The sequence below is a fragment of the Cervus canadensis genome, chromosome 20 (genome assembly GCF_019320065.1).
Source record: "Cervus canadensis isolate Bull #8, Minnesota chromosome 20, ASM1932006v1, whole genome shotgun sequence".
NCBI lineage: Eukaryota > Metazoa > Chordata > Mammalia > Artiodactyla > Cervidae > Cervus > Cervus canadensis.
In genome coordinates, this window is record NC_057405.1 from 29,648,565 (window position 1) to 29,662,080 (window position 13,516).

Consider the following 13,516-nt stretch of genomic DNA (forward strand, 5'->3'; position numbering starts at 1 on the left):
AGAATTCATTTGAAATCAGTTCTAATGAGATGGATGAAACTGGAGCCCATATACCAGAGTGAAGTAAGCCAGAAAGATAAAGATCATTACAGCATACTAACACATATATATGGAATTTAGAAAGATGGTAATGATAACCCTATATGCAAAACAGAAAAAGAGACAGAGATGTACAGAACAGACTTTTGGACTCTGTGGGAGAAGGCAAGGGTGGGATGTTTTGAGAGAACAGCATGTATATTATCTATGGTGAAACAGACCACCGGCCCAGGTGGGATGCATCAGACAGGTGCTCGGGCCAGGTGCACTGGGAGGACCCAGGGGAATCGGGTTGGGGGGGAGGTGGGAGGGGGGATCGGCATGGGGAATACATGTAACTCCATGGCTGATTCATGTCAATGTATGACAAAACCCACTGCAATGTTGTGAAATACTTAGCCTCCAACTAATAAAAAGAATTGAAAAAAAAGTAATAAAGGAACAAATGAATAATGAAAAAAATATCATGAATCACTATATTGTATACCTGTAACTTATGCAATATTATATATCAACTATATTTTAATTTTTTAAAAAGGGATTAGGGCTCCCAGGAAAAAAGGTAGATTTGTCTCTAAACCATAGAGTAAAATTCTTCTCAGAGATGCTACTTAACAGTACAGTTTCATTCCTTTGCTGCTTGAAAATATAAACAGCAGGCCTAATTGATGCACAGCCTCATCACTCATCAGACACACTCTAATATTAACTATAATGTAGATATTCTTTCTAGACATTGTGTGTCTTGGCCTATACAATTGCTAATAGAGATATTGATCAAAATCCATAAAATAGAAACTTTGTACATTTGTTAAAATCTGGTATAGAAAGTGTCTGGAGGATGGGGATCATGGTTGCTTCTTTTTGAATACTTCAATAGGATAGGGTTCCTTTTCTTCGTCAAATATATTGGAGTGAGTAGCCATTCCCTTCTCCAAGGGATCTTCCTGACTGAGGGATCAAATCAGCATCTCCTGTATTGCAGGCAGATTCTTTTCTGTCTGAGCCACCATATACATATATACAGGCTTTCCAGGTAGCACTAGGAAAGAACATGCCTGCCCATGTAAGAGACACAAGAGACAGCAGTTCAATTTCTATGTTGGGAAGGTTCCCCTGGAGTAGGGCATGGCAACCCATTCCAGTATTCTTGCCTGGAGAATCCCCATGGACAGAGGAGCCTGGCAAGGTGGAGTTCAAAGGGTCTCAGAGTCAGACACAACTGAAGCCTCTTAGTATGCATGCATGCATAGCCACTCCCATCCCTAGGGGATCTTTCTGACCCAGGGATGGACTCCAGATCTCCTGCACTGCAAGCCAATTCTTTGCAGTCTGAACCATCCGGGAAGTCCCTATTTATCTCTCTATATATCTAGAAATATATACAAAATATTTAAAATTTCTGGATTGAATTTTAGAAAATTAAGCATAAAATACAAAAAAAAAAAAAGTTTCCCTGTTCCTAATATGATATGCTCTAACAAAGCGTACTTCAAATGTAGTGAAAGTGTAGTGTCCTACTCTTTGCAATCCCATGGACTGTAGCCACCAGGCTCCTCTGTCTGTGGAATTCTCCAGGCAAGAATGCTGGAGTGGGTTGCCATTTCCTTCTCCAAGGGATTTTCCTGACCCAGGGATTGAACCCAGGTCTCCCGCATTGCAGGTAGACTCTACTGATTGCGTCACCAGGGAAGCCCCTTCAAATGTATGCCCACTGCACTTCCACACAGTGTTTTCACCATATGGGAGATGTGAACTTATTTTGAGTGGAGGTTGTGAATTTATTTATTCTTTGTCAAGCTCATAGAGGGATATGGGCACAAGACAGAAAGAGAGAGGAAAAAGGGAAGCATAAGTTCTCACATATACAGTAAGTATAGTTCCAGGTTCCTTAAGCATACATTCATCAAATCATCATGTTGTACATTTTAACCTTATACAATATGTAAATTATATCTCAATAAAGTTGGGAAATTAATGGATTTACAAGGTAAAATAGAAGTTGCTGTTTTTCAGTTAAAAACATGTCTATATCTAGTTCTTATACCTTTTCCTTTCATTGACAACAAATTTTACAGAAAGATTCAATTGTTCTAACTATAACGATAAATGTAAACCTCCACATAGATATCAGACATCACTATGTCTGTCTATACTTGCTAGAAACTTCTGAAACTCTTTCTTCACATCTGTTTGTGAATTCATCCATGAGAAGAACCTGCGAGTACAACTCTAAAAGAGTTTTGAAGATATAAAAATTCATTCAAATTTGATATTTAACTTTTTAAAAAAACAGCCAGCAAAAGCTCAGCTGAAGACCTGTCCTTCCATGGGAAGCCTGCTCTTTATGAATAACAAATCCTATTCAGAGCCCTGGAGTATGACTGCTTCCCTGCAGCTAGGACAGTATATAAAGTTACGTCTAACATTATCTGATGAAACATTCCATCAGTGACTAAAAGCAGCAGAGTCCCTCTCATGAAAGCCATGTTACGAAATGGAAATGCCAGCCTTGAGAAGTGGCAGCTACTCAGGCAAAAAAATGGCCCTTAATGAGTAATGTTCACAGGAGAAAAAGAAAAAAAAAAAACATAAAAATTCCTGCAAAAGTAACTTTTCATGTCATTCAACCAACAGAACAAAGATTATAAAGATCATTGAAAAAGCAACAGAGAAGAAATCCCTGGTCCAGAAAGATTCCACATGTCACGAAGCAACTAGGCCCGTGAGCCACAGCTATTGAGCCCATGAGCTACAACTCCTAAAGCCTGCTTGCCTAGAGCCTGTGCTCTGAACAAGAGAAGTCACCACAATAAGAAGCCTGAGCACCACAACCAAGAATGACCCCTGCTCACTGTAACTAGAGAAAACCTATACAAAACAAGCACAAAGAACCAGCACAGCCAATAAATAAATAAATAGAAACAGCATAACCTTAAAAAAAACAGACTCTCTTTTGGTAAGGAAAGTATTATTTCTGTTAAATACCCCATTCTTCATGGGCTGGTCAGTCTTTTAGTCCCAGACAGATGTCAATGTATCAACTGTTTCAGAAGTGGAGCTTAATAGAGAGGAGGAAATGATACAATTTTTCTTCTAGAGTTTCCATGTTTCTAATCTTTTTAAGTCAAACTTGGCCAGTGCCTATTCCACTCTAAATCTCATTAGCCAAATCAACATACTTTTGAGGAACAGTGACCACTTATCCATTCATTCAATCATTTATCTAACATGTTTGTATCAACCACTTCCTACACTGCTCCATAAACTGAAGATAGAAAGTCTACGATATAATCCTTGAGGCATAGGGAACTCACTACTTAGTATGAAGTTTTGCTTTGTCAACAACACATAGTTAGCAGTATAGTTTTATTTAGAAGGAAATATTTTCCCCAAAAGTCAGAGATTAAATATATTATCTTTGAAACATTATCTATTTTATGATATATTACATTACCATGGGATCACAAAGAGTCAGACATGACTGAGAAACTGAGAAACAACAAATTGCATTACCATTCAAAGAATACCTTAAAATGAAATGACACTAGATAATATTAGGAAAGCAAATAACATCAAAACTTTACATATACAGATATACAGATAATATCATTATGAAGAACTGTATCTTTTAATCTATGTACCAATTGAGAGAGGGGGGGAGACAAAGAATTATGCTAAACACTGTGTTTTCATCAGTTTGCTGCTGCTGCTAAGTCTCTTCAGTCGTGTCTGAATCTGTGCGACCCCAGAGATGGCAGCACACCAGGCTCCTCCATCCCTGGAATTCTCCAGGCAAGAACACTGGAGTGGGCTGCCATTTCCTTCTCCAATATATGAGTTTACTGGATCTTTTATTCCAATCCTGGATAGAGACAATACAAAAAAGGGTAAATTACAGTATGATCATAGAAGCACACATTTAAGAAACACTGGTTATCTGAAGTTATCAGATTGTAACATACCATTTTAATACATCAGAATTAAGTATTGTTTGTCCCAATAATTCAAGGATGATTGAATATCTGAAAAGGTATCAGTGTAATTGACCACAGATATAAGCAGCGAACTCATGACTACTTTAATAGAAGCAGAAAATCATCTGATATGGATCAGCACGTAGTATAAAATGGGAAACAGAGATTATAATCACAGGGGCATTTCATTGATCTGGTAAATCTCTTTAAAAAAGCTCATAACATACACTTCACTTTTAAAAAGCATTCAAATGTAGACCCTTTTTTTTCATTTTTAATTAATTAATTTATTTATTTTACTTTACAACATTGTATTGGTTTTGCCATACATTGACTTGAATGCGCCTTGGGTGTACATGTGTTCCCCATCCTGAACCCCCCTCCCTTCTCCCTCCCCATTCCATCCCTCTGGGTCATCCCACTGCACCAGCCCCGAGCATCCTGTATCATACATCGAACCTAGACCCTTGTTAAAAGATAGAACAAGACAAGGATGACCATTATTACTTATATTGTTTAACAGAATACTGAGGTCCTGGAAAATATCATAGGAAAACAAAATAGCATGTGTAAGTTTTTAAAATGAAGATATAAACTTATTATTTAGAGATGATAAAATTAAAAAAAATCAACAGCTTTAATAGCATATTTGAATTAATTTCAGTGTATTTCCTGAAATAAGGTCAACGTATAAAAATAAACACCATTTCTAAACTCAGGCAACAACAAACTAGAAAATATATCCAAGAGCAAGATACAGTTTGTAATAGCAGTAAAAATATTAAAGTACCAAGGAATTAACAAATAATACACTGGAGATATGAAAATTATTACAAAATTTGATTTTATTATAGAAAAGAGCTTCCAGATTAATGGAGAGAAAATCTATGTTCCCTTGTAGGGACATTTCAAATGTTCATAATATAAATTCAAGTGTTACAAGATTGTTGCAGGAAATACTAATCAGAAATCTAGTTGGATTTTCTAAAATAAATGTAGTGAATACATTTTCTATTGTATACGAAAATATAATGGAAAGTATTTAATGATGGTTACATAAAATTAATGATTTCTGCTTCAATGAAGGACATTATGAACAAAGCTAACAGACAGGAGATATACTGAGATGGGACACATGCAGTGTCTATTACTGACAAACAAATAATATCTGAAATATATCTAAGCACCTACAAATCAACCAGAGAGAAAAACAGAATTCTAAAATAAATCAATTAACACATGATAATCCAAGTGACATCCTCAAATTCATTCATGATTAGAAGAATAAAATCAAAATAGCTAACATGTTTGGCAAAAATTAGAGTCCTATGTTGTCATGTATTAGTAGAGATGTAACAATATAAGATGTTTATCCAGTTTTACTTTTGAGGCTATTTTTACAATTATTCACATTAAAATTATACATATTCAGAGCCCAGTAATCCAACTGTTGAAAAATATTTCAACTGTATCTGTAAGAGGATATATTCAAGAGCATATATTTCATCAGTCTCTGTGTTAACTCCAAACTAGGGGTAAGACAGGAGTCCTTCAGCAAAATGCAGGGCATGCTATGAATACTTGGAACTCTCAAAAGCTGCAGATCCAACAATATATGTAATACAATAATAATATAATTTTTTGAAAATACAGTGCTTAGAGGAAAAAGAAGAAACATCTACAATATGCATATTTTATGCCATATTGTGTTTGGAATAACATAAAGAAAACACATGTCACAGATATTTGAGAATATCACCTATGCATAAGGGGAGGAGAGTCAACTGGGAAAATGATGATGATATACCTTAAACTAAAAAATATATTAGCACAATCCTCTGTGTCCAAGAGTCAAAAGGAAAAAATACTCTGTTAAAAGTAAACAAGTAAATGCAGTCTACAATAAAAGAAAACAATAATTACAGTAAAATGTGATAAATTAGGTAATATATAAAAGAAAATGCTCTATAAAAGTATAGATACAAGAGATAACATATAAGGAAGCCAATAAAGCTTTCTGAGGAAATTGTTAATTGGGTGTTGCAGGTTAAGTTCATTAGGATGAAATATTCAGGGAGAACATTCAGGATGAAGGAAAAGACTACTAGAAGATTCAAAATGTGAAAGAATGATATGTTTTTGAATTAGTTGAGATGAAATAACATATTTGTTATTTTTTCAATACATAATATTTTTCTCAGAATATGATAAAATAAAATTTAGATTAAGCTATTTTTCATTTATCTTAAAAAAGCATGGCCAATATTTTCTATAAGAAAGATAGATTCACATACAATTAATTTAATTTTAACCTTCAACTCTAAAGTTATTATTCTTTGTAAAATACAAATAAAATTATCACTCCATTAATTTTTCATAATGAAAGATTACATCTCACTGATGCCATGTTGCATAGCAGATGCTTTCAAAGATTGAAAAATATCATCACTTGTAAATCTTCATTTTCTACCTCAACCATTCACTTAAGAAATTCAAACAACAACATTTTCAGATAAATAAAACTGCCTTGCCTTTGCCTCTCTGGCATATACATATTCTTAATATTTCCAGTGTGCTTATTCCTGTTGCTCTTGGTTTTTCACTTTATATCCTCATGCCTTTTAATTCTTAGACCCTTTCATTCTACCTCTTCTGACTTTCAAATTCACACATCAATCCAGACCTCTCCTCTGACCCTCACACCTCAGCTCTTCTCTGTGTAGCTTCACCTACCAAACACATGAGCTTCTCATTATGACTGCACAAATTATATATTACTTCTTAACATTTCCTAACTGCATTTTCTATTGCAGATAAGTTTATCTGGTCAAAAACCTTAGAGTCCTCCATCCTTTTTGTTTCATACTTCTCATTCAATCCATCAACACACTCAGCATACTTTGGCCGTTAATTACTTCTTCATTTAGTCCTTTTTCTCTCAGTCTTTATTGAGCCCCTCTCCAGGCCAAACCCTCATTATCTATCAGTTGGAGAGAGGAATTAAGTGTTTACCCTGCTTTTCATTGTCCTCTCAGACCTGTCTTCCAGTGAGTCTTCAGAATGACCTTTCTGAGAAACAGTCTGACTTTATCATTCAGCTCTTCAGCTCTCTTCAACTCCTGAGAAATGCCACTCAAGATCATTCAAATCATTCAAGTCTTTCACCTGCAGAATAATACAGTTGATTAAAGCAATGACCTTCAAACTTTTATGTTGTACAGCCCTGTTAGTATTTTAAACATAGCTCAAAAGTATATATTTATTTATAACTATATGCACATAATCGCTAATGTTCCTCTCGGCCACTGCCCCTGAACTTGGGCGTGGGGTAGCTCCTCTCAGCCGCTCCTGCTCTGTCACATCTGAAAGAGATGGGAATACCAGACCACCTGACCTGCCTCTTAAGAAACCTGTATGCAGCTCAGGAAGCAACAGTTAGAACTGGACAAGGAACAACAGACTGGTTCCAAATCGGGAAAGGAGTACGTCAAGGCTGTATATTGTCACCCTGCTTATTTAACTTATCTGCAGAGTACATTATGAGAAATGCTGGGCTGGAGGAAGCACAAGCTGAAATCAAGATTGCCGGGAGAGATATCAATAACCTCGGATATGCAGATGACACCACTCTTATGGCAGAAAGTGAAGAGGAACCAAAAATCCTCTTGATGAAAGTGAAAGAGGAGAGTGAAAAAGCTGGCTTAAAGCTCAACATTCAGAAAACTAAGATCATGGCAACTGGTCCCATCACTTCATGGCAAATAGATGGGGAAACAGTGGAAACAGTGTCAGACTTTATTTTTTGGGGCTTCAAAATCACTGCAGGTGGTGACTGCAGCCATGAAATTAAAAGACGCTTACTCCTTGGAAGGAACGTTATGACCAACCTAGATAGCATATTAACAAGCAGAGACGTTACTTTGTCAACAAAGGTCCATCTAGTCAAGGCTATGGTTTTTCCAGTGGTCATGTATGGATGTGAGAGTTGGACTGTGGAGAAAGCTGAGTGCAGAAGAATCGATACTTTTGAACTGTGATGTTGGAGAAGACTCTTGAGAGTCCCTTGGACTGCCAGGGGATCCAAACAGTCCATCCTTAAGGGGATCAGTCCTTGGTGTTCATTGGAAGGACTGATGCTGAAGCTGAAACTGCAATATTTTGACCACCTGATGTGAAGACCTGACTCATTTGAAAAGACCCTGATGTTGGAAACGATTGGAAGCAGGAGGAGAAGGGGATGACAGAGGATGAGATGGTTTGATGGCATCACTGACTCAATGGACATGACTTTGAGTAAACTGTGGGAGTTGGTGATGGACAGGAAGACCTGGTGTGCTGCAGTTCATGGGGTCGCAGAGTCAGACACTACTGAGTGACTGAACTGAACTGAACTGAATTGCTAATGTTATTCATATTGCAGAATATTCACCAAAATGTGAGATTAAAATGAACAGAAATAGAAGCACGGCTATTTTTCTGACACTAGCCTTCATATTGTGTACTCCTGAAGAGTTTGTAAACCCACTTTGGTGATCTCTGAATTAAATAATTTTATTAATAAAATTAAGTACACAGTTTTGATAGCTGTTTCTACTAGTTAATACCCTTTTATATACAGCAACAGACTGTGTCCTTCATCTAAGTCAGGCATGTTCGAAATGTGCAATTGGATCAGACTATCTTGGGATTTGGAAAAATTTTAATGGTCAAACCATATTACCTTCAAAATGTAATATGGAAGAGCAGAGGATCAGTGGAAATTTATGTCCACAGCTAAAAACCAGGTAATGCATAGAAATGCATACCTCATCTTCATACATGAATCATTACACAGTGGCTTTAAACTGACTTTCAGCCCTTTATATCTTTCCTTAAAAACTCTCCCCTTTAGCTATTTGACTTACTTCTTTCCAGTGTATCTGAAGCTTTCTCCTGGCTTCAAACTTTCCCTTGAACCAATTACCTACCTGGAAATTTTTCCCCTCTCACTTTTCGGACTACATGAGCACTGATATACCATTATATAATACCTCTTATCCTTCCCTGGTTACATCATTATGCTCTTTCTCTTCCCTGACTTTCAGTATTTTCTGTCTAAATGTCTACTGGACAATGTAACCTTGTCTTAGCTCAGGCTGCCATGAAAAAAAAATACCATTAGCTGAGTAACTTAACAGCAGAAATTTATTTACCCATAGTTATAGAGTCTGGAAGTCCAAAATCAGGATTCCAACAGGCTTGAATCTGATGATGGCTCTTTGCTGGTCAACTTTTCACTCTGTCCTCACGTGGCAGAGAGAGAGAAAGTGCTTAAGGTCTCTTCTTATATGGGAACTAATCCAAAATTGGGAATTGAGGCTTTAACACACACATTTTGAGAGAACACAATTTAGTCCAAAGCATTCCACCCCTGCCTTGTCCAAATTAACTTGTTCCAGAGTCTTAACTTGTTCCAACTTTAACTCTAAAGTTTAAGTCCAAAGTGTCATCTGAATATATCATCTAAATTGGATAAGGGTGAAACTCAAGGTGTTATTTATCTTCAGGCAAAACTCCCCTTCAGCTATGAACCTGTGACACCGGATAAGTTATGTTCTTCCAAAATACAATAGTGGGACAAACATCAGAATGTCTATACTTTTGAGAGAGCTCATACTTAGGCAGGTTGATAAGGAGTCCAGGGACCTTGAGGAGGAAGGGGTCTAAGGACCTCAAGAAGGAGACAGGGGTCTGGGCTGGGGTTCACAAGAAGGAGAAAAGGACAAACCCTTTTTTTCCTACATTGCTCTGTCTTAGTCAGTGTAACAATGTATCTTGCTCAAGGACATGTTTCTCCTCAACAAGAATCTTCTGACTAATCTAGTTATTTTAAGACTTATATTGTGGGAGGGGGTCTGATAAGACCTTTCTATTGTTAGTTCCAAACTTGTTAATTAAGTTGTATGTTGCTGGAGTGGGTCTGATAAAAGTATATAAGGCCTTGATAGGACTAGCAAGGGGGGCACTCTCCATCCCCCTTTTGATGTCTATGTCAGAAGCTTTCTTTGTCCCTTTTTCACTTCCATTAAACTCTGCTACGCAGAAGCTCTTGAGTGGTCAAGTCTGGAACCTGGTCCCAAAGCTAAATCTTCTTCGGAGATTCTTGGGGTCCTTTAATGGATCGGAACCTTGTGGCTCAGAGTCGACGATAAGAAAGTGAAAGAGAGAAAGAGAGAGAGAGAAAGAGAGAGAGAGAGAGAGAGAGAGACAAAAAAGACCCAGGGACCTAAGCTCTGATGGAGCAAAGGTGCTTTAATGATTTCTCTATGAGTATATATAGGCTGCAGTACAAGAAACTTCTTTAGGGAATGATAGAGATCAGAAAACCAAATGTACAGCAACCGTTACCAAGGGAACAAGGGGTAATGTTAGTCACAAGGTCGGGAGACAATCCATATCTCAAGAAAGGGGAAGGAGATTAAGCTGTTTTGTCCTAAGGAGAATGTTTACTAAATGAGCTTACCTCACACAATGACCTCAGTCCCTGGGAGCAGCGTGCTGTTCCGCTTGAAGAGGGACAGAGGACTCATGAGAGACAGCATGTAGGAATCCTCCCGTCAAACATTCCCTGACAGGAGATCACGAATCTGACATTGTTTACCATAAGCTATCACTTTCCCGTTTCAAAAGAGAGAAGTAAGAAGGAAAAAGTGAGTAACGGGTCCTAACCAAGTCCAAAATTTAGCAAGACAAATTCTACTGGATCTTAGAACTCAAGAATAATCCTCTTTGGCTCCATGTCCTGTATTTCAGGCCCACTGAGGTGTGTCACCGTGAAGTCTCTGCCTGAAGTCCTGACCCCACAGCTTGGCAGGAAGATCCATCCTATAGGTTTTCAATTAATTGAATGAGGTTCACCTACATTAGTGAAGGCAATCTGTTTTACTCAGAGTGCTAATTAAAATGTTCACCTCATCCCCAAGCATGCTCACAGACACACCTAGAATAAAGGTTGACCAAATTTCTGGATACTCTATGGCTCACTCAAATTGACATAGAAATTTGCCATCACACACCTGGTGCCCCAAGTGACTTGTGACTGGATACAGTTGCACATTAGAAGGTCATAGATTCAGGTGGAAGGTGGGAGGGAGGGTCAAGAGAAAGGGGACATACGAATACCATGGCTGATTCATGTTGATATATAGCAGAAATCAACACAATACTGTAAAGCAACTATCCTTCAATTAAAAATAACTTCTTTTTTTTTTTTTTTAAAGAAGGTCATAGTTTCTGCTGAAGATGGATGAGAACCTCCAGAGTATGAGGCTCTTGAATCTTTCCCAGTCCACTCTGAATAATATCTTTCACTCAGTAATATCCTTCATTGTGCCTTATGACACCAGTCATCAAATTCAGACTTTTCTCATCTATTGTAATCCTCAGCTTCATCCTTCAGAACCTCAGCTTTGGCTTTTATCCCCTATCTGTTCTTCTGGCAACCCTAGAAGTGGCATCTAATTAGTCCATGTCAGTCTTTCACTGATGAAGTTCCTACCTCTTAAGCACTGGCCCCTTGGTGATTACACTGTGACCTCATCTGCCCACATGCAAGAAAGGTTGAACAGCATTGCATTGCTAGAATATTTGGCTGTTTAACTTATCTGTTACTTTTTCTCCCAAGGATTATAGAGATGATAATATTTTATGCCTTCTCCCCACAGCTATACTATAGTGTTTTGGTCTATAAAATGCCAGATAGTGACGCCTGATTTTACACCTCAAGTATTTTTCACTATGTACATTTTATGCCACCCTTTCTACCACTAATATAACTCAGTCTTTTAATATCTGGAAGCTGCCTCCAAAGGCAGATCATTATGTCCAAGATTTCATTCTCAGTTTTGAATGACCAGAAATTCTATTTTACCAAGAACTGAGAATTAATAAGTCTCTCTGGGATAAATTCGAGCTAAGCAAGCTCAAGGGGAAGGATGTACATAATCAGAATTATATTATATTCATTTATAATTAAAAAACACTTCTTTCAAGTAGACTAAATGTCCACATTTAATGGTTAGCATAGTCTCTCTCTGTGGAACAGCTATGTGGATAGTCAAAATAAAACCTGAAGATTGCTTGATTAGTGTACTACCTAAATACCCAGAAACAGACCATCTAGCACTGTCCTCCTCAAAGATATTTAGAAGCATACTCTCCTGACCACAAATACTCATATTTTTGGGCAGCAATACTCTTTCCATGGATAATAACATGGCAGAATGATCAAATAACCTCTCACAAATGTCTTTCATTCTGTAACCTCTTTTGTTTACATATTTATTTTTTTTAAGGTTGACCCACCTCCCAGAATATTGGAAATAAAAGCAAAAATAGACAAATGGTACCTAGTGAAACTTAAAAGCTTTTACACAACAAAGGAAACTATAAGCAAGGTGAAAAGACAGCCCTCAGATTGGGAGAAAATAATAGCAAATGAAGAAACAGACAAAGGATTAATCTCAAAAATATACAAGCAACTCCTGCAGCTCAATTCCAGAAAAATCAATGACCCAATCAAAAATGGGCCAAAGATCTAAACAGACATTTCTCCAAAGAAGACATACAGATGGCTAACAAACACATGAAAAGATGCTCAACATCACTCATTATCAGAGAAATGCAAATCAAAACCTCAATGAGGTACCATTACACGCCAGTCAGGATGGCTGCTATCCAAAAGTCTACAAGCAATAAATGCTGGAGAGGGTGTGGAGAAAAGGGAACCCGCTTACACTGTTTGTGGGAATGCAAATTAGTACAGCCACTATAGAGAACAGTGTGGAGATTCCTTAAAAAACTGAAAACAGAACAGCCATATGACCCAACAATCCCACTTCTGGGCATACACACTGAGGAAACCAGATCTGAAAGAGACACGTGCACCCCAATGTTCATCGTAGCACTGTTTATAATAGCCAGGACGTGGAAGCAACCTAGATGCCCATCAGCAGATGAATGGATAAGGAAGCTATGGTACATACACACAATGGAATATTACTCAGCCATTAAAAAGAATACATTTAAATCAGTTCTAATGAGATGGATGAAACTGGAGCCCATTATACAGAGTGAAGTAAGCCAGAAAGATAAACACCAATACAGTATATTATCACATATATATGGAATTTAAAAAGATGGTAACGATAACCCTATATGCAAAAGAGAAAAAGAGACACAGATGTACAGAACAGACTTTTAGACTCTGTGGGAGAAGGCGAGGGTGGGATGTTCAGAAAGAACAGCATTGAAACAAGTATACTATCAAGGGTGAAACAGATCACCAGCCCAGGTTGGATGCATGAGACAAGTGCTTGGGCCTGGTACACTGGGAAGACCCAGAGGGATCGGATGGGGAGGGAGGGGGGAGGGATCGGGATGGGGAACACATGTAAATCCATGGCTGATTCATGTCAATGTATGGCAAAAACCACTACAATATTGTAAAGTAATTAGCCTCC